The sequence below is a fragment of the Puntigrus tetrazona genome, chromosome 5 (genome assembly GCF_018831695.1).
Source record: "Puntigrus tetrazona isolate hp1 chromosome 5, ASM1883169v1, whole genome shotgun sequence".
Classification (NCBI taxonomy): domain Eukaryota; kingdom Metazoa; phylum Chordata; class Actinopteri; order Cypriniformes; family Cyprinidae; genus Puntigrus; species Puntigrus tetrazona.
This window is the reverse complement of record NC_056703.1, coordinates 25951459-25957673: the sequence shown is the minus strand read 5'-3', so window position 1 is coordinate 25957673 and position 6215 is coordinate 25951459. Positions and strand designations below refer to the sequence as shown.

The 6215-nt window shown below is 47.9% G+C and overlaps 4 non-coding genes across 4 annotated transcripts; all 4 read right to left on the bottom strand.

Moving 5' to 3' along the window:
• Positions 1-1311: 1311 nt before the first annotated feature.
• On the bottom strand, positions 1312-1385 carry trnan-guu. The gene has a single exon. It is a non-coding gene; the product is annotated as a tRNA-Asn (tRNA).
• A 114-nt stretch (positions 1386-1499) lies between these two features.
• On the bottom strand, positions 1500-1573 carry trnak-cuu. The gene has a single exon. It is a non-coding gene; the product is annotated as a tRNA-Lys (tRNA).
• A 2045-nt stretch (positions 1574-3618) lies between these two features.
• trnak-cuu lies at positions 3619-3691 on the bottom strand. The gene has a single exon. It is a non-coding gene; the product is annotated as a tRNA-Lys (tRNA).
• Positions 3692-5666: 1975 nt separating this feature from the next.
• trnak-cuu lies at positions 5667-5740 on the bottom strand. Its single transcript has one exon. It is a non-coding gene; the product is annotated as a tRNA-Lys (tRNA).
• Between the last annotated feature and the right edge of the window lie 475 nt (positions 5741-6215).

The window sequence follows — 6215 nt, the reverse complement described above, 5'->3', positions numbered from 1 at the left end:
GCACAATGGCACACCCCTGCCAAGAGGCGGGCATTGGTGGTTCAGTGGTAGAATTCTCGCCTGCCACGCTGGAGACCCGGTTCGATTCCCGCCAATGCAGGCAGAAGCAGTGGCAGACGAAAACGCAACCTGATTTAACTGCTCTTAAAATTGAACTGGAAATTATGTGCTGCTCATAAAATACCTATGCATGTCATTCTGTTGTTTTAATTTAGCATTGGTCGATATTCCTTTCCTGAAAGAGAGAAAGGGAGACCTGCGAGCGATTGCCGGGCAATGTGACATACTAGACCACTGTTAGACAATAATAAAGGATGCTTACCACTCTGTCCAAAGAGCCGCCTTTATATCAGTTTCTGATCACTGTTTGGTCCATCATATACCGCCATCCAGGCAAGAGCTGAAATCAGCTATAGTCTTGCCTAGGACTGTAAACAAAGACAGACTAACGAAGCAGAGTGGGATTTACAAACCTGTTTCTCTCTCGCCGCTTGGACTGTCTTTGAAGCTGCTGCCACAGAAACAGTAACCTCATATATCAGTTTCTGATCACTGATTGGTCCATTTCATACCGCCTCCAGGCAAGAGCTGAAACCAGCTATAGTCTTGCCTAGGACTGTAAACAAAGACAGACTAACGAGGCAGAGCAGGATTTACAAACCTGTTTCTCTCTCACCGCTTGGACTGTCTTTGAAGTTGCTGCGCCACAGAAACGGTAACCTCATATATCAGTTTCTGATCACTGATTGGTCCATTTCATACCGCCATCCAGGCAAAAGCTGAAACCAGCTATAGTCTTGCCTAGGACTGTCAACAAAGACAGACTAACGAAGCAGAGTGGGATTCACAATCCTGTTTCTCTCCCACCGCTTGGACTGTCTTTGAAGCTGCTGCCACAGAAACGGTAACCTCATATATTTCTGATCACTGTTTCTGTGAGGACATATGCTTCCTACCAGGACTTATTTAACTTATAACAACAACGATAAACACAATGGTTCACTGCTAAACTCAGTAAACAAAGAGGAATTATTCTGAAAAGCTTCGCACTCAGTTCTCTCTCTAGTGGCACAGCCTCTGTGTGGAAAGGTCTGAAAGACAAGACCAATTACAAGACACCATCCTCAGCATTGTGGCAAATCAACAACTGGCAGACGACCTGAAGAGTTTTACTGCAGGTATGAAAAGAAACCATTCTCACCTCCTGTAATCCCCACACCTGCCCTTCAACTTAGCGAAGAGGACGTGTGACCGGTCAGCAGCTTCCAGACAGACAGACAGCAGTTAGTGAAACGGAAAAGTTTCATTCGCCGTCCCTGGGTGGGCTCGAACCACCAACCTTCCGGTTAACAGCCGAACGCGCTAACCGATTGCGCCACAGAGACGTTTCTGAGGTGCCGCCGACCGAATTCAGGGCCTACTTGCCTGGGCATCGATCTGGCTCAGTGGAGCAGGTAGTGCTCTTGTGAGAGGGCGCTTTGCAAGAAATAGAAACTGTGCGCCCAACGTGGGGGCTCGAACCCACGACCCTGAGATTAAGAGTCTCATGCTCTACCGACTGAGCTAGCCGGCCCTCGCCAAATGCACCGACTGAACGGAGTGTCAGACGCCGCACGAGCGCAGCTGACGCTCAGGTGTTTGACTCAAGCACAATGGCACACCCCGCCAAGAGGCGGCATTGGTGGTTCAGTGGTAGAATTCTCGCGCCTGCCACGCTGGAGACCCGGTTCGATTCCCGCCAATGCAGGCAGAAGCAGTGGCAGACGAAAACGCAACCTGATTTAACTGCTCTTAAAATTGAACTGGAAATTATGTGCTGCTCATAAAATACCTATGCATGTCATTCTGTTGTTTTAATTTAGCATTGGTCGATATTCCTTTCCTGAAAGAGAGAAAGGGAGACCTGGGGAGCATTGCCGGGGGCAATGTGACATACTAGACCACTGTTAGACAATAATAAAGGATGCTTACCACTCTGTCCAAAGAGCCGCCTTGGGAGTTTCTGATCACTGTTTGGTCCATCATATACCGCCATCCAGGCAAGAGCTGAAATCAGCTATAGTCTTGCCTAGGACTGTAAACAAAGACAGACTAACGAAGCAGAGTGGGATTTACAAACCTGTTTCTCTCTCGCCGTTTGGACTGTCTTTGAAGCTGCTGCCACAGAAACAGTAACCTCATATATCAGTTTCTGATCACTGATTGGTCCACCTCATACCGCCCTCCAGGCAAGAGCTGAGATCAGCTATAGTCTTGCCTAGGACTGTAAACAAAGACAGACTAACGAAGCAGAGTGGGATTCACAAACCTGTTTCTCTCCCACCTTTTGGACTGTCTTGGAATCTGCTGCCACAGAAACGGTAACCTCATATATCAGTTTCTGATCACTGTTTGGTCCATTATATACCGCCATCCAGACAAGAGCTGAAACCCGCTATAGTCTTGCCTAGGACTGTAAACAAAGACAGACTAACGAGGCAGAGCGGGATTTACAAACCTGTTTCTCTCTCGCCGCTTGGACTGTCTTTGAAGCTGCTGCCACAGAAACGGTAACCTCATATATCAGTTTCTGATCACTGATTGGTCCATTTCATACCGCCCTCCAGGCAAAAGCTGAAACCAGCTATAGTCTTGCCTAGGACTGTCAACAAAGACAGACTAACGAAGCAGAGTGGGATTTACAAACCTGTTTCTCTCTCGCACGCTTGGACTGTCTTTGAAGCTGCTGCCACAGAAACGGTAACCTCATATATCAGTTTCTGATCACTGATTGGTCCATTTCATACCGCCTCCAGGCAAAAGCTGAAACCAGCTATAGTCTTGCCTAGGACTGTCAACAAAGACAGACTAACGAAGCAGAGTGGGATTCACAATCCTGTTTCTCTCTTCTGTGAGGACATATGCGTTCCTACCAGGACTTATTTAACTTATAACAACGACAGTCAAAGTCTTGCTGCTGTCAACAAAGACAGACTAACGAAGCAGAGTATTCACAATCCTGTTTCTCTCCCACCGTTTGACTGTCTTTATGCTGCTGCCACAGAAACGGTAACCTCATATATCAGTTTCTGTGAGGACATATTTACCAGGACTTATAAACTTATAACAACGACAAACAATGGTTCACTGCTAAACTCAGTAAACAAAGAGGAATTATTCTGAAAAGCTTCGCACTCAGTTCTCTTCTAGTGGCACAGCCTCTGTGTGGAAAGGTCTGAAAGACAAGACCAATTACAAGACACCATCCTCAGCATTGTGGCAAATCAACAACTGGCAGACGACCTGAAGAGTTTTACTGCAGGTATGAAAAGAAACCATTCTCACCTCCTGTAATCCCCACACCTGCCCTTCAACTTAGCGAAGAGGACGTGTGACCGGTCAGCAGCTTCCAGACAGACAGACAGCAGTTAGTGAAACGGAAAAGTTTCATTCGCCGCCCCTGGGTGGGCTCAACCACCAACCTTCCGGTTAACAGCCGAACGCGCTAACCGACGCGCCACAGAGACGTTCGAGGTGCCGCCGACCGAATTCAGGGCCTACTTGCCTGGGCATCGATCTGGCTCTGTAGAGCAGGTAGTGCTCTGTGAGAGGGCGCTTTTGCAAGAAATAGAAACTGTGCGCCCAACGTGGGGCTCGAACCCACGACCCTGAGATTAAGAGTCTCATGCTCTACCGACTGAGCTAGCCGGGCCCTCGCCAATGCACCGACTGAACGGAGGTCAGACGCCGCACGAGCGCGCTGACGCTCAGGTGTTTGACTCAAGCACAATGGCACACCCCTGCCAAGAGGCGGGCATTGGTGGTTCAGTGGTAGAATTCTCGCCTGCCACGCTGGAGACCCGGTTCGATTCCCGCCAATGCAGGCAGAAGCAGTGGCAGACGAAAACGCAACCTGATTTAACTGCTCTTAAAATTGAACTGGAAATTATGTGCTGCTCATAAAATACCTATGCATGTCATTCTGTTGTTTTAATTTAGCATTGGTCGATATTCCTTTCCTGAAAGAGAGAAAGGGAGACCCGCAAAGCGATTGCCGGGCAATGTGACATACTAGACCACTGTTAGACAATAATAAAGGATGCTTACCACTCTGTCCAAAGAGCCGCCTTGGGAGTTTCTGATCACTGTTTGGTCCATCATATACCGCCATCCAGGCAAGAGCTGAAATCAGCTATAGTCTTGCCTAGGACTGTAAACAAAGACAGACTAACGAAGCAGAGGGGATTTACAAACCTGTTTCTCTCTCGCCGCTTGGACTGTCTTTGAAGCTGCTGCCACAGAAACAGTAACCTCATATATCAGTTTCTGATCACTGATTGGTCCATCATATACCGCCATCCAGGCAAGAGCTGAGATCAGCTATAGTCTTGCCTAGGACTGTAAACAAAGACAGACTAACGAAGCAGAGTGGGATTCACAAACCTGTTTCTCTCCCACCGTTTGGACTGTCTTGGAAGCTGCTGCCACAGAAACGGTAACCTCATATATCAGTTTCTGATCACTGTTTGGTCCATTATATACCGCCATCCAGGCAAGAGCTGAAACCCGCTATAGTCTTGCCTAGGACTGTAAACAAAGACAGACTAACGAGGCAGAGCGGGATTTACAAACCTGTTTCTCTCTCGCCGTTTGGACTGTCTTTGAAGCTGCTGCCACAGAAACGGTAACCTCATATATCAGTTTCTGATCACTGATTGGTCCATTTCATACCGCCTCCAGGCAAAAGCTGAAACCAGCTATAGTCTTGCCTAGGACTGTCAACAAAGACAGACTAACGAAGCAGAGTGGGATTCACAAACCTGTTTCTCTCCCACCGTTTGGACTGTCTTTGAAGCTGCTGCCACAGAAACGGTAACCTCATATATCAGTTTCTGATCACTGATTGGTCCATTTCATACCGCCGCCAGGCAAAAGCTGAAATCAGCTATAGTCTTGCAAAAAGACAGACTAACGAAACCAGCTTATTTAACTTAGTCTTGTCAAAGTCTAGGACTGTCAACAAAGACAGACTAACGAAGCAGAGTGGGATTCACAATCCTGTTTCTCTCCCACCGTTTGGACTGTCTTTGAAGCTGCTGCCACAGAAACGGTAACCTCATATATCAGTTTCTGTGAGGACATATGCTCCTACCAGGACTTATTTAACTTATAACAACGATAAACAATGGTTCACTGCTAAACTCAGTAAACAAAGAGGAATTATTCTGAAAAGCTTCGCACTCAGTTCTCTTCTAGTGGCACAGCCTCTGTGTGGAAAGGTCTGAAAGACAAGACCAATTACAAGACACCATCCTCAGCATTGTGGCAAATCAACAACTGGCAGACGACCTGAAGAGTTTTACTGCAGGTATGAAAAGAAACCATTCTCACCTCCTGTAATCCCCACACCTGCCCTTCAACTTAGCGAAGAGGACGTGTGACCGGTCAGCAGCTTCCAGACAGACAGACAGCAGTTAGTGAAACGGAAAAGTTTCATTCGCCGGCCTGGGTGGGCTCGAACCACCAACCTTCCGGTTAACAGCCGAACGCTAAGAACCGACATTGCGCCACAGAGACGTTCGAGGTGCCAAAGACCGAATTCAGGGCCTACTTGCCTGGGCATCGATCTGGCTCGTAGAGCAGGTAGTGCTCTTGTGAGAGCGCTTTTGCAAGAAATAGAAACTGTGCGCCCAACGTGGGGCTCGAACCCACGACCCTGAGATTAAGAGTCTCATGCTCTCACCGACTGAGCTAGCCGGGCCCTCGCCAAATGCACCGACTGAACGGAGGTCAGACGTCGCACGAGCCGCGTGCTGACGCGTCAGGTGTTTGACTCAAGCACAATGGCACACCCTCTGCCAAGAGGCGGCATTGGTGGTTCAGTGGTAGAATTCTCGCCTGCCACGCTGAGACCCGGTTCGATTCCCGCCAATGCAGGCAGAAGCAGTGGCAGACGAAAACGCAACCTGATTTAACTGCTCTTAAAATTGAACTGGAAATTATGTGCTGCTCATAAAATACCTATGCATGTCATTCTGTTGTTTTAATTTAGCATTGGTCGATATTCCTTTCCTGAAAGAGAGAAAGGAGACCCGCAAAGGATTGCCGGGCAATGTGACATACTAGACCACTGTTAGACAATAATAAAGGATGCTTACCACTCTGTCCAAAGAGCCGCTTTGGGAGTTTCTGATCACTGTTTGGTCCATCATATACCGCCATCCAGGCAAGAGCTG